Source organism: Oncorhynchus masou, chromosome 13 (genome assembly GCF_036934945.1).
Source record: "Oncorhynchus masou masou isolate Uvic2021 chromosome 13, UVic_Omas_1.1, whole genome shotgun sequence".
Taxonomy (NCBI): domain Eukaryota; kingdom Metazoa; phylum Chordata; class Actinopteri; order Salmoniformes; family Salmonidae; genus Oncorhynchus; species Oncorhynchus masou.
The window spans coordinates 96,416,727-96,442,128 of NC_088224.1; the positions used below are offsets into that span (position 1 = coordinate 96,416,727).

Here is a 25,402-nt window from a genome sequence, read left to right on the forward strand (position 1 = left end):
TGACGATCATGAGACGATCTGTGGCAAATACAGCTGGCTAGTGTTTATCAATGGTGTTGCATTACAAACCCATCTCTATATGTCTCTCCTCTCTCATGTTTCTCTCTCATTTCTCTCTCTCTCCCTCTATCTCATTTCTCTCCCTCTCTCTCATTTCTCTCACTCTCTCTCATTTCTCTCCCTCTCTCTCATTTCTCTCCCTCTCCCTCTCATTTCTCTCCCTCTCTCTCATTTCTCTCCCTCTCCCTCTATCTCATTTCTCTCCCTCTCTCTCATTTCTCTCCCTCTGTCTCATTTCTCTCCCTCTCTCTCTCCCTCTTTCTCTCCCTATTTCTCTCCCTCTCTCTCATTTCTCTCCCTCTCATTTCTCTCCCTCTCTCTCATTTCTCTCATTTCTCTCCCTCTCTCCCATTTCTCTCCCTCTCTCCCATTTCTCTCCCTCTCTCTCATTTCTCTCTCTCTGTCTCATTTCTCTCCCTCTCTCCCTCTTTCTCTCCCTCTTTCTCTCCCTCTCTCTCATTTCTCTCCCTCTCCCTCTCTCTCCCTCTTTCTCTCCCTCTCTCTCATTTCTCTCCCTCTCCCTCTAATTTATCTCCCTCTATCTCATTTCTCTCCCTCTCTCTCATTTCTCTCCCTCTCCCCATTTCTCTCCCTCTCCCTCTATCTCATTTCTCTCCCTCTCTCTCCCTCTTTCTCTCCCTCTCTCTCATTTCTCTCCCTCTGTCTCATTTCTCTCCCTCTCCCTCTCTCCCATTTCTCTCCCTCTCTCTCATTTCTCTCTCATTTCTCTCTCTCTCCCTCTATCTCATTTCTCTCCCTCTCTCTCATTTCTCTCCCTCTCTCATTTCTCTCCCTCTCTCTCATTTCTCTCCCTCTATCTCATTTCTCTCCCCCTCTCTCATTTCTCTCCCTCTCCCTCTCTCCCATTTCTCTCCCTCTCTCTCATTTCTCTCCCTCTGTCTCTCCCTCTTTCTCTCCCTTTCTCTCATTTCTCTCCCTCTCCCTCCCTCTTTCTCTCTCTCATTTCTCTCCCTCTCCCTCTCTCTCCCTCTTTCTCTCCCTCTCTCTCATTTCTCTCCCTTTCTCTCATTTCTCTCCCTCTCTCTCATTTCTCTCCCTTTCTCTCATTTCTCTCCCTCTCTCTCATTTCTCTCCCTCTCTCTCATTTCTCTCCCTCTCTCTCATTTCTCTCCCTCTGTCTCATTTCTCTCCCTCTCTCTCTCCCTCTTTCTCTCCCTCTCTCTCATTTCTCTCCCTCTCCCTCTCTCAAACTTTCTCTCCCACTCTCTCATTTCTCTCCCTCTGTCTCATTTCTCTCCCTCTGTCTCATTTCTCTCCCTCTATCTCATTTCTCTCCCTCTCTCTCATTTCTCTCCCTCTCTCTCATTTCTCTCTTTCTCTCATTTCTCTCTCTCTCTCATTTCTCTCCCTCTCTCTCATTTCTCTCCCTCTCTCTCATTTCTCTCCCTCTCTCTCTCCCTCTTTCTCTCCCTCTCTCTCATTTCTCTCCCTCTCCCTCTCTCAAACTTTCTCTCCCACTCTCTCATTTCTCTCCCTCTGTCTCATTTCTCTCCCTCTATCTCATTTCTCTCCCTCTCTCTCATTTCTCTTCCTCTGTCTCATTTCTCTCCCTCTCTCTCATTTCTCTCCCTCTGTCTCATTTCTCTCCCTCTGTCTCATTTCTCTCCCCCTGTCTCATTTCTCTCCCTCTTTCTCTCCCCCTCTCTCATTTCTCTCCCTCTCCCTCTCTCCCTCTTTCTCTCCCTCTGTCTCATTTCTCTCCCTCTATCTCATTTCTCTACCTCTCTCTCATTTCTCTCCCTCTGTCTCATTTCTCTCCCTCTCTCATTTCTCTCCCTCTGTCTCATTTCTCTCTCTCTCTCATTTATCTCCCTCTGTCTCATTTCTCTCCCTCTGTCTCATTTCTCTCTCTCTCTCATTTATCTCCCTCTCTCTCATTTCTCTCTCTATCTCATTTCTCTCTCTCTTTCATTTCTCTCTCTCTCTAATTTCTCTCCCTCTCTCTCATTTCTCTCCCTCTCTCTCATTTCTCTCCCTCTCTCTCATTTCTCTCCCTCTCTCTCATTTCTCTCCCTCTCTTTCTCCCTCTTTCTCTCCCTCTCTCTCTCCCTCTTTCTCTCCCTCTCTCTCTCCCTCTCTCTCTCATTTCTCTCCCTCTCTCTCATTTCTCTCCCTCTCTCTCTCATTTCTCTCTCTCCCATTTCTCTCCCTCTCTCTCATTTCTCTCTCTCTCATTTCTCTCCCTCTCTCTCTCATTTCTCTCCCTCTCTCTCTCATTTCTCTCCCTCTCTCTCATTTCTCTCCCTCTCTCTCATTTCTCTCCCTCTCTTTCTCCCTCTTTCTCTCCCTCTCTCTCTCTCCCTCTTTCTCTCCCTCTCTCTCTCCCTCTCTCTCTCATTTCTCTCCCTCTCTCTCTCCCGCTCTCTCTCATTTCTCTCCCTCTCTCTCATTTCTCTCTCTCCCATTTCTCTCTTTCTCTCCCTCTTTCTCTCCCTCTTTCTCTTCCTCTCTCTCTCCCTCTCTCTCTCATTTCTCTCTCTCTCATTTCTCTCCCTCTCTCTCTCATTTCTCTCTCTCATTTCTCTCCCTCTCTCTCTCATTTCTCTCCCTCTCTCATTTCTCTCTCCCTCTCTCATTTCTCTCTCTCTCTCTCATTTCTCTCTCGCTCTCATTTCTCTCTCTCATTTCTCTCTCTCTCTCTCATTTCTCTCCCTCTCTCTCATTTTTCTCGTTTCTCTCCTTGCTCTCTTCTCTCTCTCCCTCTCTTTCGTTTCTCTTTCTCTCTCATTGGGAATTGCTTCTTTTTAGAAGTGAGGTTGTAGACTTTAATGTCTCTTTTCTGGATTTTGATCATTAGCGTGATTCGCAGAGTTCTGCAGGCAGTCTCAATTTGGAGTTTGTCCCATTTTGTGAAGTCTTGGTTGGTGAGCGGACCCCAGACCTCACAGCCATAAAGGGCAATGGGCTCTATGACTGATTCAAGTATTTTTAGCCAAATCCTAATTGGTATGTTGAAATTTATGTTCCTTTTGATGGCATAGAATGCCCTTCTTGCCTTGTCTCTCAGATCGTTCACAGCTTTGTGGAAGTTACCTGTGGTGCTGATGTTTAGGCTGAGGTATGTATAGTTTTTTGTGTGCTCTAGGGCAACAGTGTCTAGATGGAATTTGTATTTGTGGTCCTGGGGACTGGACCTTGTTTGCAACACCATTATTTTTGTCTTACTGAGATTTACCGTCAGGGCCCATGTCTAACAGAATCTGTGCATAAGATCTAGGTGCTGCTGTAGGCCCTCCTTGGTTGGGGACAGAAGCACCAGATCATCAGCAAACAGTAGACATTTGACTTCAGATTCTAGTAGGGTGAGGCCGGGTGCTGCAGACTTTTCTAGTGCCCACGCCAATTTGTTGATATATATGTTGAAGAGGGTGGGGCTTAAGCTGCATCCCTGCCTCATCTCACGGCCCTGTTGAAAGAAATGTGTGTTTTGCCAATTTTAACCACACACTTGTTTTTTGAAATCAACAAAGCATGAAAAGAATTTGCCTTTGTTTTGGTGTGTTTGTTTGTCAATTAGGGTGTGCAGGGTGAATACGTGATCTGTGGTACGGTCATTTGTTCAAAAGCCAATTTGACATTTGCTCAGTACATTGTTTTCCCTGAGAAAATGTACAAGTCTGCTGTTAATGATAATGCAGAGTATTTTCCCAAGGTTGCTGTTGACGCATATTCCACGGTAGTTATTAGGGACAAATGTGTTTCTTCTTTTGAGGATTGGGGTGATCAGTCCTTGTTTCCAGATATTGGGGAAGATGCCAGAGCTAAGAATGATGTTAAAGAGTTTTAGTATAGCCAATTGGAATTTGTTGTCTGTATATTTTATCATTTCATTGAGGATATCATCAACACCACAGGCCTTTTTGGGTTGGAGGGTTTGTATTTGGTCCTGTAGTTAATTCAATGTAATTGGAGAATCCCGTGGGTTCAGGTAGTCTTTAATAATTAATTCTAAGATGTGTAATTGATCATGTATGTATTAGCTGTTTGTTCTTTGTTATAGAGACAATCAGACTGCAGAAGTGGTTTATCCATACATCTCCATATTGGATAGATAACTCTTCATGTTGTTTGTTTAGAATTTTCCAATTCTCCCAGAAGTGGTTAGATTCTATGGATTCTTCAATTACATTGAGCTGATTTCTGACGTGCTGTTCCTTCTTTTTCCGTAGTGTATTTCTGTATTGTTTTAGTGATTCACCATAGTGTCCGCTCAGGTTTTCTGGGTCTCTATGTTGTTGGGTGGATGGGCTTCTCAATTTCCTTCTTAGTTTGATGAAAAATGTAAAAACCTATTTGTCATTGTTGATAATTTTCTTAGGTTGTCTGCTTGACATGTTTTGATTTGATAGGGAAGCTGAGAGGTCAAATTTACTGTTCCGGTTTTCTACTGCCAGGTTCACACCTTCACTATTACAGTGAAACATTTTGTCCAGGAAATTGTCTAGAAGGGATTGAATTTGCTGTTGCCAAGTTACTTTCCTTCCAGCCTTAATATTATTCAGTTCCTTTGGCTTTGATGCCTCATGATTGAGTATTTCTCAAGTAGACTGTGACTGTGATTTTGTGGTGCTCTGATAGGCTGACTGAACGCTCTCAGAGACTCGTTTGAGGTACATGATAAAGTAGTCTTCGGTACCAAGAGATGAGCTATATGTGTATATATACAGTGCCTTGCGAAAGTATTCGGGCCCCTTGAACTTTGCGACCTTTTGCCACATTTCAGGCTTCAAACATAAAGATATAAAACTGTATTTTTTTGTGAAGAATCAACAACAAGTGGGACACAATCATGAAGTGGAACGACATTTATTGGATATTTCAAACTTTTTTAACAAATCAAAAACTGAAAAATTGTGCGTGCAAAATTATTCAGCCCCCTTAAGTTAATACATTGTAGCGCCACCTTTTGCAAAAAAATACAGTTTTATATCTTTATGTTTGAAGCCTGAAATGTGGCAAAAGGTCGCAAAGTTCAAGGGGGCCGAATACTTTCGCAAGGCACTATATATATATATGTACCTACCGTAAGAGTCCTCTCAAAGCCTACCATTGACTACATCAGGACACAGGGGGCATATGGGGGAGGGGATACTGTCACCTCCAGGTAGGTGTTTGTCCCCCTGTGTGCTGAGGGTGTCAGGTTCTTGTCCGGTTCTGGCATTTAGGTCGCCACAGACTAGTACATGTCCCTGGGCCTGGAAATGATTGATATCCCCTCCAGGATGGAGAAGCTGTCTTCATTAAAGTATGGGGATTCTAGTGGGGGGATATAGGCAGCACACAGGAGGACATTTTTCTCTGTTAAGATCATTTCCTTTTGAATTTCTAGCCAAATGTAAAATGTTCCTGTTTTGATTAATTGAATAGAGTGGGTTAGGTCTGCTCTATACCAAATTAGCATACCCCCTGAGTCCCTGCCCTGTTTCACACCTGGTAGTGTGGTGGATGGGACTCCCAGCTCTCTGTAACCTAGAGGGCAACCAGTGGGTCTGTCTCCTCTATACCACCCACCTGGTAGTGTGGTGGATGGGACTACCAGCTCTCTGTAACCTAGAGGACAACCAGTGGGTCCATCTCCTCTATACCACCCACCTGGTAGTGTGGTGGATGGGACTACCAGCTCTCTGTAACCTAGAGGACAACCAGTGGGTCCATCTCCTCTATACCACCCACCTGGTAGTGTGGTGGATGGGACTACCAGCTCTCTGTAACCTAGAGGACAACCAGTGGGTCCGTTTCCTCTATACCACCCACCTGATCTTTTGGTGGATGGGACTACCAACTCTCTGTAACCTAGAGGACAACCAGTGGGTCCGTTTCCTCGATACCACCCACCTGGTAGTGTGGTGGATGGAACTACCAGCTCTCTGTAACCAGGGCAACCAGTAGGTCCATCTTCTCTATACCACCCACCTGGTAGTGTGGTGGATGGGACTACCAGCTCTCTGTAGCCTAGAGGGCAACCAGTGGGTCTGTCTCCTCTATACCACCCACCTGGTAGTGTGGTGGATGGGACTACCAGCTCTCTGTAACATAGAGGACAACCAGTGGGTCCGTTTCCTCTATACCACCCACCTGGTCTTTTGGTGGATGGGACTACCAACTCTCTGTAACCTAGAGGACAACCAGTGGGTCCGTTTCCTCTCTACCACCCACCTGGTCTTTTGGTGGATGGGACTACCAACTCTCTGTAACCTAGAGGACAACCAGTGGGTCCGTTTCCTCGATACCACCCACCTGGTAGTGTGGTGGATGGGACTACCAGCTCTCTGTAACCAGGGCAACCAGTAGGTCCATCTTCTCTATACCACCCACCTGGTAGTGTGGTGGATGGGACTACCAGCTCTCTGTAGCCTAGAGGGCAACCAGTGGGTCTGTCTCCTCTATACCACCCACCTGGTAGTGTGGTGGATGGGACTACCAGCTCTCTGTAACATAGAGGACAACCAGTGGGTCCGTTTCCTCTATACCACCCACCTGGTCTTTTGGTGGATGGGACTACCAACTCTCTGTAACCTAGAGGACAACCAGTGGGTCCGTTTCCTCGATACCACCCACCTGGTAGTGTGGTGGATGGGACTACCAGCTCTCTGTAACCAGGGCAACCAGTAGGTCCATCTTCTCTATACCACCCACCTGGTAGTGTGGTGGATGGGACTACCAGCTCTCTGTAGCCTAGAGGGCAACCAGTGGGTCTGTCTCCTCTATACCACCCACCTGGTAGTGTGGTGGATGGGACTACCAGCTCTCTGTAACCTAGAGGACAACCAGTGGGTCTGTCTCCTCTATACCAGGTTTCTTGTAGGATGACAATGTCCGTATTTCTGATTTCTTTGGTGAAGTCCAGGTTCCTCTTTAGGCCAAAGGCAGATGACCTCAGGCATTGGATATTCCAGGATGATATAGTGAAGGCTTTGTGTTCCATAAAGTGTCCAATATTGTTCGTCGTGTGGTTTGGCCTCAGACCAGTAAGTGTGAGCAGAGCCTGCTGAGCCTCAGGTACACGCCATTGGCTTGGGCTAGTGTAAGAGTGGGGGTTTGGCCTGTTTGCCTATATGGTTTGGGGGGGGGTGGGGTATTGATTGGTGTCACTGTGGTCTGGATGTAGGTCCTCTCGGTGTGGGTCCTCTATGTGTAGGTCCTCTCGGTGTGGGTATGGTTGGTTTGGGGGGGGTATTGATTGGTGTCACTGTGGTCAGGATGTAGGTCCTCTCGGTCTGGGTCCTCTATGTGTAGGTCCGGTCTGGGTCCTCTATGTGTAGGTCCGGTCTGGGTCCTCTATGTGTAGGTCCGGTCTGGGTCCTCTATGTGTAGGTCCGGTCTGGGTCCTCTATGTGTAGGTCCGGTCTGGGTCCTCTATGTGTAGGTCCGGTCTATGTGTAGATCTTGTTTCTCTCTCTATTGCTTGTTTCTCTCCGCCCTCTCTCTCTCATATCTCTCCTTCCTATAATCACACGCTCTCTCCTTGTTTCCTACACTGTTAGAGAAAAGGGTTCCCAAAGGGTTCAACGGCTGTTCCCAAAGGACAACACTTTTTGGTTCAAGGGAAAATCCTTTTTGGTTCTTGTTAGAACCCTTTTGGGTTCCATGTAGAATCCTCTGTGGAAAAGGTTCTACCTGAAATTAAAAAGGTTCTCTTTCAAAGTGTTCTCCTAAGGAGACAGCTGAATAACATTTTTCTGTCTGTCTGTCTTCAGAACGCCGGCCAGTCTGATGTGGGGGGGGGGCGGGGGGGTTAGACACGTTTAGAGGCCAGTTAGACACGTTTAGAGGGCAGTTAGACACGTTTAGAGGGCAGTTAGACACATATACAGGGGGTTAGACACATTTACAGGGCGGTTAGACACATTTACAGGGCGGTTAGACACATTTACAGGGCGGTTAGACACATTTAGAGGGCAGTTAGACACATTTACAGGGCGGTTAGACACGTTTAGAGGGCAGTTAGACACATATACAGGGGGTTAGACACATTTACAGGGCGGTTAGACACATTTACAGGGCGGTTAGACACATATACAGGGCGGTTAGACACGTTTAGAGGGCAGTTAGACACATATACAGGGCGGTTAGACACATTTAGAGGGCAGTTAGACACATATACAGGGCGGTTAGACACGTTTAGAGGGCAGTTAGACACATATACAGGGCGGTTAGACACGTTTAGAGGGCAGTTAGACACATATACAGGGCGGTTAGACACGTTTAGAGGGCAGTTAGACACATATACAGGGCGGTTAGACACGTTTAGAGGCCAGTTAGACACATATACAGGGCGGTTAGACACGTTTAGAGGCCAGTTAGACACATATACAGGGCGGTTAGACACGTTTAGAGGCCAGTTAGACACATATACAGGGCGGTTAGACACGTTTAGAGGCCAGTTAGACACATATACAGGGCGGTTAGACACGTTTAGAGGCCAGTTAGACACATATACAGGGCGGTTAGACACGTTTAGAGGGCAGTTAGACACATATACAGGGCAGTTAGACACATATACAGGGCGGTTAGACACATATACAGGGCGGTTAGACACGTTTAGAGGGCAGTTAGACACATATACAGGGGGGTTAGACACGTTTAGAGGGCAGTTAGACACATATACAGGGCGGTTAGACACATTTAGAGGGCAGTTAGACACATATACAGGGGGGTTAGACACGTTTAGAGGGCAGTTAGACACATATACAGGGCGGTTAGACACATTTAGAGGGCAGTTAGACACATATACAGGGCGGTTAGACACGTTTAGAGGGCAGTTAGACACATATACAGGGCGGTTAGACACGTTTAGAGGGCAGTTAGACACATATACAGGGCGGTTAGACACATTTAGAGGGCAGTTAGACACATATACAGGGCGGTTAGACACGTTTAGAGGGCAGTTAGACACATATACAGGGCGGTTAGACACATTTAGAGGGCAGTTAGACACATATACAGGGCGGTTAGACACGTTTAGAGGGCAGTTAGACACATATACAGGGCGGTTAGACACGTTTAGAGGGCAGTTAGACACATTTACAGTGCGGTTAGACACATTTTGGTTGAATGCATTCAGTTGTGTAGCTGTCTTGGTACTCTCCCTTCCCCTTTCTGCTATTCTAAGTCAACGGTGAGTTGAGTCTTTGGAGGTTTGCGGGCCGCCAGTTGCCCATCTATTAAGATGGTAATTAATCGTAATTGTAATTAATCCAATAACATGTCATCAAGTAACTGTATAACAAGTATATAACATGCCCTATGGCACCTGATGAAATTAAGAACTGACTTGAGAATTATTTTAAGAATGACGACCTACCGGGGAAACAGTGGGTTAACTGCCTTGTTCAGGGGCAGAAAGATCTTGCAACCTTTGGGTTACAAGTCCAACGCTCTAACCACTAGGCTACCTGCCACCCCACAATGTAGTGCACTAGGGAATATAAGGAGCTATTTCATAACCTGACTCATCAGTTAGCTTCATGTATCTCTCCTGTTCTCCTCAGTTAGCTTCATGTATCTCTCCTGTTCCTCTCAGTTAGCTTCATGTATCTCTCCTGTTCCTCTCAGTTAGCTTCATGTATCTCCCCTGTTCTCCTCAGTTAGCTTCATGTATCTCTCCTGTTCCTCTCAGTTAGCTTCATGTATCTCTCCTGTTCCTCTCAGTTAGCTTCATGTATCTCTCCTGTTCCTCTCAGTTAGCTTCATGTATCTCCCCTGTTCTCCCCAGTTAGCTTCATGTATCTCTCCTGTTCCTCTCAGTTAGCTTCATGTATCTCTCCTGTTCCTCTCAGTTAGCTTCATGTATCTCTCCTGTTCCTCTCAGTTAGCTTCATGTATCTCTCCTGTTCCTCTCAGTTAGCTTCATGTATCTCTCCTGTTCCTCTCAGTTAGCTTCATGTATCTCTCCTGTTCCTCTCAGTTAGCTTCATGTATCTCTCCTGTTCCTCTCAGTTAGCTTCATGTATCTCCCCTGTTCTCCCCAGTTAGCTTCATGTATCTCTCCTGTTCCTCTCAGTTAGCTTCATGTATCTCTCCTGTTCCTCTCAGTTAGCTTCATGTATCTCTCCTGTTCCTCTCAGTTAGCTTCATGTATCTCTCCTGTTCCTCTCAGTTAGCTTCATGTATCTCTCCTGTTCCTCTCAGTTAGCTTCATGTATCTCTCCTGTTCCTCTCAGTTAGCTTCATGTATCTCTCCTGTTCCTCTCAGTTAGCTTCATGTATCTCTCCTGTTCTCCTCAGTTAGGTTCATGTATCTCTCCTGTTCCTCTCAGTTAGCTTCATGTATCTCTCCTGTTCCTCTCAGTTAGCTTCATGTATCTCTCCTGTTCCTCTCAGTTAGCTTCATGTATCTCCCCTGTTCTCCTCAGTTAGGTTCATGTATCTCTCCTGTTCTCCTCAGTTAGCTTCATGTTTATTCCCCTGTTCTCCTCAGTTAGCTTCATGTATCTCCCCTGTTCTCCTCAGTTAGCTTCATGTATCTCTCCTGTTCCTCTCAGTTAGCTTCATGTATCTCCCCTGTTCTCCTCAGTTAGGTTCATGTATCTCCCCTGTTCTCCTCAGTTAGCTTCATGTATCTCCCCTGTTCTCCTCAGTTAGGTTCATGTATCTCTCCTGTTCCTCTCAGTTAGCTTCATGTATCTCCCCTGTTCTCCTCAGTTAGGTTCATGTATCTCCCCTGTTCTCCTCAGTTAGCTTCATGTATCTCTCCTGTTCCTCTCAGTTAGCTTCATGTATCTCCCCTGTTCTCCTCAGTTAGGTTCATGTATCTCTCCTGTTCTCCTCAGTTAGCTTCATGTTTCTCCCCTGTTCTCCTCAGTTAGCTTCATGTATCTCTCCTGTTCTCCTCAGTTAGGTTCATGTATCTCTCCTGTTCTCCTCAGTTAGCTTCATGTATCTCCCCTGTTCTCCCCAGTTAGCTTCATGTATCTCCCCTGTTCTCCCCAGTTAGCTTCATGTATCTCTCCTGTTCTCCTCAGTTAGCTTCATGTTTATTCCCCTGTTCCTCAGTTAGCTTCATGTACAGTTCCAGTTAAGTTTGGACACACCTACTCATTCAAGGGCTTTTTTTATTTTGTTTAGTTAAAACATCAACACTATGAAATAAAACATATGGAATCATGTCGTAAGCAGAAAAGTGTTAAACAAATCTAAATATATTTTAGATTTTAGATTCTTCAAAGTAGCCACCCTTTGCCTTGATGACTGCTTTGCATACTCTTTGCATTAACCACTTTTAAACATTACCCCTACTTCACCTGTCTGCTAGTAACCACTGTTGTGCTATATTGATGTAGACTAAGAACCACGCTGTGTTGACGTAGAGCTGGAGCCACGCTGTGTTGTCGTAGAGCAGGAGCCACGCTGTGTTGTCGTAGAGCAGGAGCCACGCTGTGTTGACGTAGAGCAGGAGCCACGCTGTGTTGACGTAGAGCTGGAGCCACGCTGTGTTGACGTAGAGCTGGAGCCACGCTGTGTTGACGTAGAGCTGGAGCCACGCTGTGTTGACGTAGAGCAGGAGCCACGCTGTGTTGACGTAGAGCAGGAGCCACGCTGTGTTGACGTAGAGCTGGAGCCACGCTGTGTTGACGTAGAGCTGGAGCCACGCTGTGTTGACGTAGAGCTGGAGCCACGCTGTGTTGACGTAGAGCAGGAGCCACGCTGTGTTGACGTAGAGCAGGAGCCACGCTGTGTTGACGTAGAGCAGGACTTCTAAATCAACAGGTTTATGTCATTAAATCACGTTACTACCCCTAAATCAACAGGTTTATGTCATTAAATCACGTTACTACCCCTAAATCAACAGGTTTATGTCATTAAATCACGTTTCTACCCCTAAATCAACAGGTTTATGTCATTAAATCACGTTACTACCCCTAAATCAACAGGTTTATGTCATTAAATCACGTTACTACCCCTAAATCAACAGGTTTATGTCATTAAATCACGTTACTACCCCTAAATCAACAGGTTTATGTCATTAAATCACGTTACTACCCCTAAATCAACAGGTTTATGTCATTAAATCACGTTTGAATTGTAAAGATGGTCAGTGGCTCCATATGGAGAGTGTGACATCATCTGTGACACATCGCCATGCGACTCCCACACCGACATGATTTGGTTGCCGGTATAAACACAAACTCACTTCCTTGGCAACAGCTCCAGGAGTATGGATACCCTGAATTCTGCTGAGGCCGTATAACCGTGCATGTTGCCAATGGAGACGTAAGATTGACCAAGCGCCCAGATGCACAATACACTTCCTCTCTCCAGAATGTTCTCTCTCTCCTGCCAATTTGTGCACATTCATTGTTTCATAACTTCATTGTGTGAATTGTTGGTGTTTTATTGTTAGTGTCGCATCAATTCCCCATTGAATATATCACCAGTAGTACATTTTCAGTTAATTCCTCATCTACAATGTTCGTTACTTTGGTTACGGTAATTTCTTATAATGCATTTAATATTATTATTATTCCAGTCTTCCTGTTCTCATTTTCAGTGTGGACACATTGTTTGCAGACTGCATAATTGTGAGAAGCAAGTGTTTCACAGCAAGCAAGTGAAGTTTGTTTTTACATCCATTGAGAATGACAGTAATTCTTCTATGGATTTGAAACATCTTTCCAACTTTCTCCCTTTCGATAACCACTCAGCGTGAAATGGAACAATGTCCTGCTCTGATCCAGTGGAAACGTCTTAAAATAGACCTGATTACTTCTAATCAGTGGTTGACTTGGACTGAAATAGGTTCCGGTACTCATTTTGGTTGCTGCTACTGTTTATATTTAGGTGCAGGAGCTCTACAATACTTTAGAGATAATATCCTATAAAGAGGAACAGGAGCTCTACAATACTTTAGAGATAATATCCTATAAAGAGGAACAGGAGCTCTACAATACTTTAGAGATAATATCCTATAAAGAGGAACAGGAGCTCTACAATACTTTAGAGATAATATCCCATAAAGAGGAACAGGAGCTCTACAATACTTTAGAGATAATATCCTATAAGAGGAACAGGAGCTCTACAATACTTTAGAGATAATATCCTATAAGAGGAACAGGAGCTCTACAATACTTTAGAGATAATATCCTATAAGAGGAACAGGAGCTCTACAATACTTTAGAGATAATATCCTATAAGAGGAACAGGAGCTCTACAATACTTTAGAGATAATATCCTATAAGAGGAACAGGAGCTCTACAATACTTTAGAGATAATATCCTATAAGAGGAACAGGAGCTCTACAATACTTTAGAGATAATATCCTATAAAGAGGAACAGGAGCTCTACAATACTTTAGAGATAAAATCCCATAAAGAGGAATAGGAGCTCTACAATACTTTAGAGATAATATCCTATAAGAGGAACAGGAGCTCTACAATACTTTAGAGATAATATCCTATAAGAGGAACAGGAGCTCTACAATACTTTAGAGATAATATCCTATAAGAGGGACAGGAGCTCTACAATACTTTAGAGATAATATCCTATAAGAGGAACAGGAGCTCTACAATACTTTAGAGATAATATCCTATAAAGAGGAACAGGAGCTCTACAATACTTTAGAGATAATATCCTATAAAGAGGAACAGGAGCTCTACAATACTTTAGAGATAATATCCTATAAGAGGAACAGGAGCTCTACAATACTTTAGAGATAATATCCCATAAAGAGGAACAGGAGCTCTACAATACTTTAGAGATAATATCCTATAAGAGGAACAGGAGCTCTACAATACTTCAGAGATAATATCCTATAAAGAGGAACAGGAGCTCTACAATACTTTAGAGATAATATCCCATAAAGAGGAACAGGAGCTCTACAATACTTTAGAGATAATATCCCATAAAGAGGAATAGGAGCTCTACAATACTTTAGAGATAATATCCTATAAGAGGAACAGGAGCTCTACAATACTTTAGAGATAATATCCTATAAGAGGAACAGGAGCTCTACAATAATTTAGAGATAATATCCTATAAGAGGAACAGGAGCTCTACAATACTTTAGAGATAATATCCTATAAGAGGAACAGGAGCTCTACAATACTTTAGAGATAATATCCTATAAGAGGAACAGGAGCTCTACAATACTTTAGAGATAATATCCTATAAAGAGGAACAGGAGCTATACAATACTTTAGAGATAATATCCCATAAAGAGGAACAGGAGCTCTACAATACTTTAGAGATAATATCCTATAAGAGGAACAGGAGCTCTACAATACTTTAGAGATAATATCCTATAAGAGGAACAGGAGCTCTACAATACTTTAGAGATAATATCCTATAAAGAGGAACAGGAGCTCTACAATACTTTAGAGATAATATCCCATAAAGAGGAACAGGAGCTCTACAATACTTTAGAGATAATATCCCATAAAGAGGAACAGGAGCTCTACAATACTTTAGAGATAATATCCCATAAAGAGGAACAGGAGCTCTACAATACTTTAGAGATAATATCCTATAAAGAAGAACAGGAGTTCAAGCAGTAGAACATGTTGAGGTACTGGTACTCTGCTCCAGTGAGCTCCTGCCCAAGTCAACCACGGCTTCTTATCCCTTGATCAAAGAGCCTACAGCTGTGTGTCCTGATCTCAGTGGAGCAGGAAGCTCTGAGGGCCCAGAATATTTGATACAATGTTGCAAGTTTGCTCGAGCAAGCTTCAGGTCAGACCCCGTTGATACAATGTTGCAAGTTTGCTCGAGCAAGCTTCAGGTCAGACCCCGTTGATACAATGTTGCAAGTTTGCTCGAGCAAGCTTCAGGTCAGACCCCGTTGATACAATGTTGCAAGTTTGCTCGAGCAAGCTTCAGGTCAGACCCCGTTCATACAATGTTTCAAGTTCGTTGCAGACAGGCCATGTGTAGCTAATGTGATTTCTCCCAATACTTTTGGTCCCCTAAAATGTTCAAAACTTTTTATATAATTTGTAAACGGTTCACCCGATATGGATTAAAATGCCCTCAATCGAAAGCTGATCGTCGGCACTTTAACCTCAATAGTCACTGTATCATTTAAAATCCAAAGTGCTGGAGTACAGAGCCAGAACTTAAAAACTCAAATAAACTTTCCCAATACTTCTGGACCTCACTGTATTCAACTGACTACAGAATAACCACCAACAGAATTATGGAACCCCAACTGGGGAAACCTGGCACGCGAACGTTGAGTCTTCAATGGCACCCTATTCCCTATCTAGTGAACTCCTTTTGGCCAGTGCACTATATATAGGGAATAGTGTGCCATTTGGGATTGCCCCCAGTGACATGCAAAGCATATGCAAAACGCACTCAGCAAAACACTTGTGTCAGTTGAGGCCCCGCCGCAGGCCAGGCAGCTACAGCAGGAAGTCGTCACCCAGGACAGTTTGTATGTTAACTATCAGGCCGGACTCAGGTTAAGGAACAACCTGTTTGTTTACAAATGGGTTCTACTGTTCATTTGATTTGAGTCATGATCAGTTTGACTACAGGACAGACTATATTGACACAGATTCAACAATCTGTTTCTATGGAATCTTCCTTTGAAAATACACGGTGTTGTGTTCCTATTTTGATTGTAGTCAGTTGGACTGACTATATAGACAGACTTCAAGACCCTGTGGAAATTCTACCTTCCCTGGAAGTACTTGGTTCACTAGATGAGTCCCGATCAGTTTGACTATAGCTCTTCTTAAAGTTAAACTAATAATGATTTCATCATCGTCATTCTCTACTAACACCTGATCAGTGAATGTAACCCACTATGACACCACTCCTTCTTTACAACGGTAACAGGACATACTACTGTAGGGTCAAAGTGTCCTGCTCACACTTCTGAAAAGGACGAGTATTGTGTTTTAACTGACTGGGTATGACAGAGACAGAGCCCGTATGAATCACTGGTTTGGAGTTGGGTTGGGTTGTTTTTTTTGTTGTGTTTTTTGGGGGGGGGGGGGGTACCCTGGCAACGGGGATGGCTGCGGCGAGGTTAGTGAGGTCTGGCTGGGAGTAGGGGTTGAGTTTCTCGGACTGATCTTGGGTCAGTTTTTGTATTTACCCCATTTAATAGTGAAGGATAGGATTGGGGTAGGAGACATCATCCTGAATCTATAGCTAGAGAAAAACTTCACCTTAGAGTGTCTGGTTGAATGGTGGGAGTGGTCTGGCTCTGGGGGGCGGGGTTAGTGTTGGCTGGTAGGAGTGGTCTGGCTCTGGGGGGCGGGGTTAGTGTTGGCTGGTAGTAGTGGTCTGGGTCTGGGGGGCGGGGTTAGTGTTGGCTGGTAGGAGTGGTCTGGCTCTGGGGGGCGGGGTTAGTGTTGGCTGGTAGGAGTGGTCTGGGTCTGGGGGTGGGGTTAGTGTTGGCTGGTGGGAGTGGTCTAGCTCTGTGGGGTTAGTGTTGGCTGGTGGGAGTGGTTTTGCTCTGGGGGTGGGTTTAGTGTTGGCTGGTAGGAGTGGTCTGGCTCTGGGGGGCGGGGTTAGTGTTGGCTGGTAGGAGTGGTCTGGCTCTGGGGGGCGGTGTTAGTGTTGGCTGGTAGGAGTGGTCTGGCTCTGGGGGGCGGTGTTAGTGTTGGCTGGTGGGAGTGGTCTGGCTCTGGGGGGCGGGGTTAGTGTTGGCTGGTAGTAGTGGTCTGGGTCTGGGGGTGGGGTTAGTGTTGGCTGGTGGGAGTGGTCTAGCTCTGTGGGGTTAGTGTTGGCTGGTGGGAGTGGTTTTGCTCTGGGGGGCGGGGTTAGTGTTGGCTGGTAGTAGTGGTCTGGGTCTGGGGGTGGGGTTAGTGTTGGCTGGTGGGAGTGGTCTAGCTCTGTGGGGTTAGTGTTGGCTGGTGGGAGTGGTTTTGCTCTGGGGGTGGGTTTAGTGTTGGCTGGTAGGAGTGGTCTGGCTCTGGGGGGCGGGGTTAGTTTTGGCTGGTGGGCGTGACCTGGGTATGGATGTGTGGTGTTTATTGAGGTCTGGCTAGCTGGTAGGAGTGATCTGGCTCTGGGGGTGGGGTTAGTGTTGGCTGGTAGGAGTGGTCTGGCTCTGGGGGTGGGGTTAGTGTTGGCTGGTAGGAGTGGTCTGGCTCTGGGGGTGGGGTTAGTGTTGGCTGGTAGGAGTGGTCTGGCTCTGGGGGTGGGGTTAGTGTTGGCTGTTAGGAGTGGTCTGGCTCTGGGGGTGGGGTTAGTGTTGGCTGGTAGGAGTGGTCTGGCTCTGTGGGTGGGGTTAGTGTTGGCTGGTAGGAGTGGTCTGGCTCTGGGGGTGGGGTTAGTGTTGGCTGGTAGGAGTGGTCTGGCTCAGGTCTGGTCTTTTTGTTGAACGCTGGCCAGAACAAGCACAAGGGAACATGGAAAACAACTGACTAATCTAAGTCATGGCCAGATCATCGTACTGTCTCTGTTTGATAATATATCCACTAGTACTGCACATCGTATTGTCTCTGTTTGAAAATATATCCACTAGTACTGCACATCGTACTGTCTATCTGATAATATATCCACTAGTACTGCACATCGTACTGTCTCTGTTTGATAATATATCCACTAGTACTGCACATCGTACTGTCTATCTGATAATATATCCACTAGTACTGCACATCGTACTGTCTATCTGATAATATATCCACTAGTACTGCACATCGTACTGTCTATCTGATAATATATCCACTAGTACTGCACATCGTACTGTCTATCTGATAATATATCCACTAGTACTGCACATCGTACTGTCTATCTGATAATATATCCTCTAGTACTGCACATCGTACTGTCTATCTGATAATATATCCACTAGTACTGCACATCGTACTGTCTATCTGATAATATATCCACTAGTACTGCACATCGTACCGTCTCTGATAACCAAGTGCTTCCTCTGATAATTGTAGTCAGTGGTCAGAAACACTTGTCAAGGTTTTACAAGATCCAACCTGTTACCTCTGACCTGTTACCTCCGGCCTGTTACCTCCGGCCTGTTACCTCCGGCCTGTTACCTCCGGCCTGTTACCTCCGGCCTGTTACCTCCGGCCTGTTACCTCCGACATGTTACCTCCGGCCTGTTACCTCCGGCCTGTTACCTCCAGCCTGTTACCTCCAGCCTGTTACCTCCAGCCTGTTACCTCCAGCCTGTTACCTCCGACATGTTACCTCCAGCCTGTTACCTTCATTCATCCATTTGTTTCTACATTTTACATTTTAGTCATTTAGCAGATGCTCTTATTGAAAATGACTTAGTCAGTGCATTCATCTTCAGATCGCTAGGTGGGACAACAACATATCATAGTCAGTACATTCATCTCCAGATAGCTAGGTGGACCAGTCATAGTCAGTACATTCATCTCCAGATAGCTAGGTGGACCAGTCATAGTCAGTACATTCGTCTCCAGATAGCTAGGTGGACCAGTCATAGTCAGTACATTCATCTCCAGATAGCTAGGTGGACCAGTCATAGTCAGTGCATTCATCTCCAGATAGCTAGGTGGACCAGTCATAGTCAGTACATTCATCTCCAGATAGCTAGGTGGACCAGTCATAGTCAGTACATTCATCTCCAGATAGCTAGGTGGACCAGTCATAGTCAGTACATTCATCTCCAGATAGCTAGGTGGACCAGTCATAGTCAGTACATTCATCTGCAGATAGCTCGGTGGACCAGTCATAGTCAGTACATTCATCTCCAGATAGCTAGGTGGACCAGTCATAGTCAGTACATTCATCTCCAGATAGCTAGGTGGACCAGTCATAGTCAGTACATTCATCTCCAGATAGCTAGGTGGACCAGTCATAGTCAGTACATTCATCTCCAGATAGCTAGGTGGACCAGTCATAGTCAGTACATTCATCTCCAGATAGCTAGGTGGACCAGTCATAGTCAGTACATTCATCTCCAGATAGCTAGGTGGACCAGTCATAGTCAGTACATTCATCTCCAGATAGCTAGGTGGACCAGTCATAGTCAGTACATTCATCTTCAGATAGCTAGGTGGACCAGTCATAGTCAGTACATTCATCTCCAGATAGCTAGGTGGACCAGTCATAGTCAGTACATTCATCTCCAGATAGCTAGGTGGACCAGTCATAGTCAGTACATTCATCTCCAGATAGCTCGGTGGACCAGTCATAGTCAGTACATTTTTCCTCAAAGAAGTTCTAGTACATTTCAGATCATTGTTGATGTTGTTGTGCTGAAATATCTTTTTTTTTAACGTAAATTCGTAGGGTACAAAACATCCAAATGAAAACGGAAGTACCATTTAACTCCAAATGTCTGTCAGGTCAGTGAAAAGTAAGTAACCTGTTGTGGGACAACAGTTGAGGTTTTCCGCAGTGTACTTCGCCACAGACTGTGTGGTTGTTGTCCACTGACGGTAATAAAAAGCGAGGGAGTGAGGAAGGAAGAGGGATGGAAGCGTTGGATGATCCTGCCACTTCCCACTACAAGGCCCTACTGTTTCCTCTTCCCAGGCTCAGTGGGCCGACTGGCAGGCAGGACTCATTCATATCTCTCTCTGCCCCCTCACATTCACTGTTCTGATCGGCGCTCTGTGTTGCTTACATTTCTCAGTATTAAGACAAAAGGCTGATTTCCTACACACACAGCTTAAGTCTAGTCCTGAACTAAAACCGGGCTATCACCTAAATTAATGATATCCCACATGTTGTTCAGTCATAGTATGTAGTAAACCCTGTAGTGTACAGCATATTTCTGGGTTCAGGGCTGTGGCTTCTACTTCCAATAGGAAATCATTTTGATAATAGTGAAACCAGCCAGCCACATGGATAGAATCCAACACTGTTGGTATGAGCCTCCACCCCCCTAAAAAACAGTGCCTTGGTACGAGCCTCAACCTCCCCAAATAAACAGTGCCTTGGTACGAGCCTCAACCTCGCCCAATAAACAGTGCCTTGGTACGAGCCTCCACCCCCCCAAAAAACAGTTCCTTGGTACGAGCCTCCACCTCCCCCAATAAACAGTGCCTTGGTACGAGCCTCCACCCCCCTAATAAACAGTGCCTTGGTACGAGCCTCCACCCCCCTAATAAACAGTGCCTTGGTACGAGCCTCCACCCCCCTAATAAACAGTGCCTTGGTACGAGCCTCCACCCCCTAATAAACAGTGCCTTGGTACGAGCCTCCACCCCCCTAATAAACAGTGCCTTGGTACGAGCCTCCACCCCCCTAATAAACAGTGCCTTGGTACGAGCCTCCACCCCCCTAATAAACATTGCCTTGGTACGAGCCTCCACCCCCCTAATAAACAGTGCCTTGGTACGAGCCTCCACCTCCCACCCACCTCTTCTGTTGTATCTGACATCATCTCATAAACATGTCTGTTCACATTGGGCCTTGCCACATTCCAGACTGATCATATCACCTGGTTGAGGGTTCTACTCTCTTACCTTTCTTTTACCCTCCCTACCAGTTCCACATGTTGTACAGTGTTTTGTTCAGCTTCTGCTTGTCCAGCCGTGGGGTTGTTTTGCAGAGGGTCTGGGTCGTGTGTGTGTGTGTGTGTGTGGTGTTTTTGCAGAGGGTGTGTGTGGTGTTGTTTTGCAGAGTGTGTGTGTGTGTGTGTGTGTGTGTGTGTGTGTGTGTGTGTGTGTGTGCGGTGTTTTTGCAGAGGGTGTGTGTGGTGTTGTTTTGCAGAGGGTCTGGGTCTGGTGTGTGTGTGTGTTGTTTTGCAGAGGGTGTGTGTGTGCGGTGTTGTTTTGCAGAGAGGCTCTGGGAAGTCCTTGCCCTCTGAGGTCAGGCCAGACCCCCTCCTAGTTCCTGCTTTGACAGACACACAAACACAGAGACGTTTTCCTGGTTCCACTTAGTCTCAGAAGGCTTCACATTTTACACGTATATTTGAGTAATTTATCAGACACTCTTCTCCGCAGTGACTAACAGGAGCAATTAGGGTTAAGTGCCTTGCTCAAGGGCACATCAACAGATTTTCCCCCCCTAGTTGGCTAAGGGATTTGAACAGAGCTTTTGGTTACTGGCCCAATGATCTTAACCACGAGGCTACCATTCGCCCTGTAAGTTTATAGACTGGTTACTGGCCCAATAATCTTAACCACTAGGCTACCATTCGCCCTGTAAGTTTATAGACTGGTTACTGGCCCAATAATCTTAACCACTAGGCTACCATTCGCCCTGTAAGTTTATAGACTGGTTACTGGCCCAATAATCTTAACCACTAGGCTACCATTCGCCCTGTAAGTTTATAGACTGGTTACTGGCCCAATAATCTTAACCACTAGGCTACCATTCGCCCTGTAAGTTTATAGACTGGTTACTGGCCCAATAATCTTAACCACTAGGCTACCATTCGCCCTGTAAGTTTATAGACTGGTTACTGGCCCAATAATCTTAACCACTAGGCTACCATTCGCCCTGTAAGTTTATAGACTGGTTACTGGCCCAATAATCTTAACCACTAGGCTACCATTCGCCCTGTAAGTTTATAGACTGGTTACTGGCCCAATAATCTTAACCACTAGGCTACCATTCGCCCTGTAAGTTTATAGACTGGTTACTGGCCCAATAATCTTAACCACTAGGCTACCATTCGCCCTGTAAGTTTATAGACTGGTTACTGGCCCAATAATCTTAACCACTAGGCTACCATTCGCCCTGTAAGTTTATAGACTGGTTACTGGCCCAATAATCTTAACCACTAGGCTACCATTCGCCCTGTAAGTTTATAGACTGGTTACTGGCCCAATAATCTTAACCACTAGGCTACCATTCGCCCTGTAAGTTTATAGACTGGTTACTGGCCCAATAATCTTAACCACTAGGCTACCATTCGCCCTGTAAGTTTATAGACTGGTTACTGGCCCAATAATTTTAACCACTAGGCTACCATTCGCCCTGTAAGTTTATAAACTGGTTACTGGCCCAATGATCTTAACCACTAGGCTACCATTCGCCCTGTAAGTTTATAGACTGGTTACTGGCCCAATAATCTTAACCACTAGGCTACCATTCGCCCTGTAAGTTTATAGACTGGGGCTTTGTGACCGACCAGTCATGTCTGTGTCATGTCAACATAACATTAGTTTGTTCTTGGTAAATAGGTCCCACTTTAGGGGACGAATCAATATGTTAGGACCTGGAATCATATAGGTTATGGCTACTCGTATTGTTTGATAGGAAAATCCTATCTCTCCAATGAGAGATACTAATATGGTGTATTTTGGTTAGACAGGAAAATCTGTGAATGGTGTAAATTGCTTGTACCATTGTGACTGACAAGATGTATGGTCTAAAGTAGTGCACTACATAGGGAATATGGTGCACTGGTCTAAAGTAGTGCACTACATAGGGAATAGGTTGCACTGGTCTAAAGTAGTGCACTACATAGGGAATAGGGTGCACTGGTCTAAAGTAGTGCACATCATCGGGAATAGGGTGCCATGGTCTAAAGTAGTGCACTACATAGGGAATAGGGTGCTCTGGTCTAAAGTAGTTCACTACATCGGGAATAGGGTGCCATGGTCTAAAGTAGTGCACTACATGGGGAATAGGGTGCCGATTTGGACACAGGGGTAGTCTTAACAGCACTGATCACAATATTCTGTCCTTTGCCTTGAACTGCGTGCGTGTGTGTGCGTGTGTGCGTGTGCGTGTGTGTGCGTGTGTGTGCGTGCGTGTGTGTGTGTCCTATCCACAACTTAATTATGGGACCAATAGCAGATGCCAGACTTCCTGCTGATGATACCACCGACAGACAGTCCCATGGTCATGATCCACCGTATTCCTTCTAATGAGTGTCCCAGATGGAACCCTATTCTCTATATAGTGTCCCAGATGGAACCCTATTCTCTACATAGTGTCCCAGATGGAACCCTATTCTCTATATAGTGTCCCAGATGGAACCCTATTCTCTATATAGTGTCCCAGATGGAACCCTATTCTCTACATAGTGTCCCAGATGGAACCCTATTCTCTATATAGTGTCCCAGATGGAACCCTATTCTCTATATAGTGTCCCAGATGGAACCCTATTCTCTATATATAGTGTCCCAGATGGAACCCTATTCTCTATATAGTGTCCCAGATGGAACCCTATTCTCTATATAGTGTCCCAGATGGAACCCTATTCTCTATATAGTGTCCCAGATGGAACCCTATTCTCTATATAGTGTCCCAGATGGAACCCTATTCTCTATATAGTGTCCCAGATGGAACCCTATTCTCTATATAGTGTCCCAGATGGAACCCTATTCTATATATAGTGTCCCAGATGGAACCCTATTCTCTACATAGTGTCCCAGATGGAACCCTATTCTCTACATAGTGTCCCAGATGGAACCCTATTCTCTACATAGTGTCCCAGATGGAACCCTATTCTCTATATATAGTGTCCCAGATGGAACCCTATTCTCTATATAGTGTCCCAGATTGAACTCTATTCTCTATATAGTGTCCCAGATGGAACCCTATTCTCTATATAGTGTCCCAGATGGAACCCTATTCTCTATATAGTGTCCCAGATGGAACCCTATTCTCTACATAGTGTCCCAGATGGAACCCTATTCTATATATAGTGTCCCAGATGGAACCCTATTCTCTATATAGTGTCCCAGATGGAACCCTATTCTATATATAGTGTCCCAGATGGAACCCTATTCTCTACATAGTGTCCCAGATGGAACCCTATTCTCTATATATAGTGTCCCAGATGGAACCCTATTCTCTACATAGTGTCCCAGATGGAACCCTATTCTCTATATATAGTGTCCCAGATGGAACCCTATTCTCTACATAGTGTCCCAGATGGAACCCTATTCTCTATATAGTGTCCCAGATGGAACCCTATTCTCTATATATAGTGTCCCAGATGGAACCCTATTCTCTATATATAGTGTCCCAGATGGAACCCTATTCTCTATATAGTGTCCCAGATGGAACCCTATTCTCTATATATAGTGTCCCAGATGGAACCCTATTCTCTATATAGTGTCCCAGATGGAACCCTATTCTCTATATAGTGTCCCAGATGGAACCCTATTCTCTATATAGTGTCCCAGATGGAGCCCTATTCTCTATATATAGTGTCCCAGATGGAACCCTATTCTCTATATAGTGTCCCAGATGGAACCCTATTCTATATATAGTGTCCCAGATGGAATCCTATTCTCTATATAGTGTCCCAGATGGAACTCTATTCTCTATATGGAATCCTGCTGTTGTTTCTGCTGAAGGAAATTAGATCCCATTGATTATTCTCCTATGACGTCTGCTTCAGTAACTGGCCCTGACTGGGAGGGTTATCATGACGTCTGCTTCAGTAACGGGCCCTGACTGGGAGGGTTATCATGACGTCTGCTTCAGTAACGGGCCCTGGGAGGGTTATCATGACGTCTGCTTCAGTAACGGGCCCTGACTGGGAGGGTTATCATGACGTCTGCTTCAGTAACTGGCCCTGGGAGGGTTGTCATTACGTCTGCTTCAGTAACGGGCCCTGACTGGGAGGGTTATCATGACGTCTGCTTCAATAACGGGCCCTGACTGGGAGGGTTATCATGACGTCTGCTTCAGTAACGGGCCCTGGGAGGGTTATCATGACGTCTGCTTCAGTAACGGGCCCTGACTGGGAGGGTTATCAGGATGTCTGCTTCAGTAACGGGCCCTGGGAGGGTTATCATGACGTCTGCTTCAGTAACGGGCCCTGGGAGGGTTATCATGACGTCTGCTTCAGTAACGGGCCCTGACTGGGAGGGTTATCATGACGTCTGCTTCAGTAACGGGCCCTGACTGGGAGGGTTATCATGACGTCTGCTTCAGTAACGGGCCCTGGGAGGGTTATCATGACGTCTGCTTCAGTAACGGGCCCTGGGAGGGTTATCTTGACGTCTGCTTCAGTAACGGGCCCTGACTGGGAGGGTTATCATGACGTCTGCTTCAGTAACTGGCCCTGACTGGGAGGGTTATCATGACGTCTGCTTCAGTAACGGGCCCTGACTGGGAGGGTTGTCATGACGTCTGCTTCAGTAACGGGCCCTGACTGGGAGGGTTATCATGACGTCTGCTTCAGTAACTGGCCCTGACTGGGAGGGTTATCATGACGTCTGCTTCAGTAACGGGCCCTGGGAGGGTTATCATGACGTCTGCTTCAGTAACGGGCCCTGACTGGGAGGGTTATCATGACGTCTGCTTCAGTAACGGGCCCTGACTGGGAGGGTTATCATGACGTCTGCTTCAGTAACGGGCCCTGGGAGGGTTATCATGACGTCTGCTTCAGTAACGGGCCCTGACTGGGAGGGTTATCATGACGTCTGCTTCAGTAACTGGCCCTGGGAGGGTTATCATGACGTCTGCTTCAGTAACTGGCCCTGACTGGGAGGGCTATCATGACGTCTGCTTCAGTAACGGG

General features: G+C 45.6%; 1 protein-coding gene across 3 annotated transcripts in view; it reads left to right on the top strand.

Annotated features, from left to right (window-relative positions):
- Nucleotides 1-25,402, top strand: part of gab2 (GRB2-associated binding protein 2) — a 163,479-nt gene that overhangs the window by 3,138 nt on the left and 134,939 nt on the right. The window lies entirely within an intron of this gene.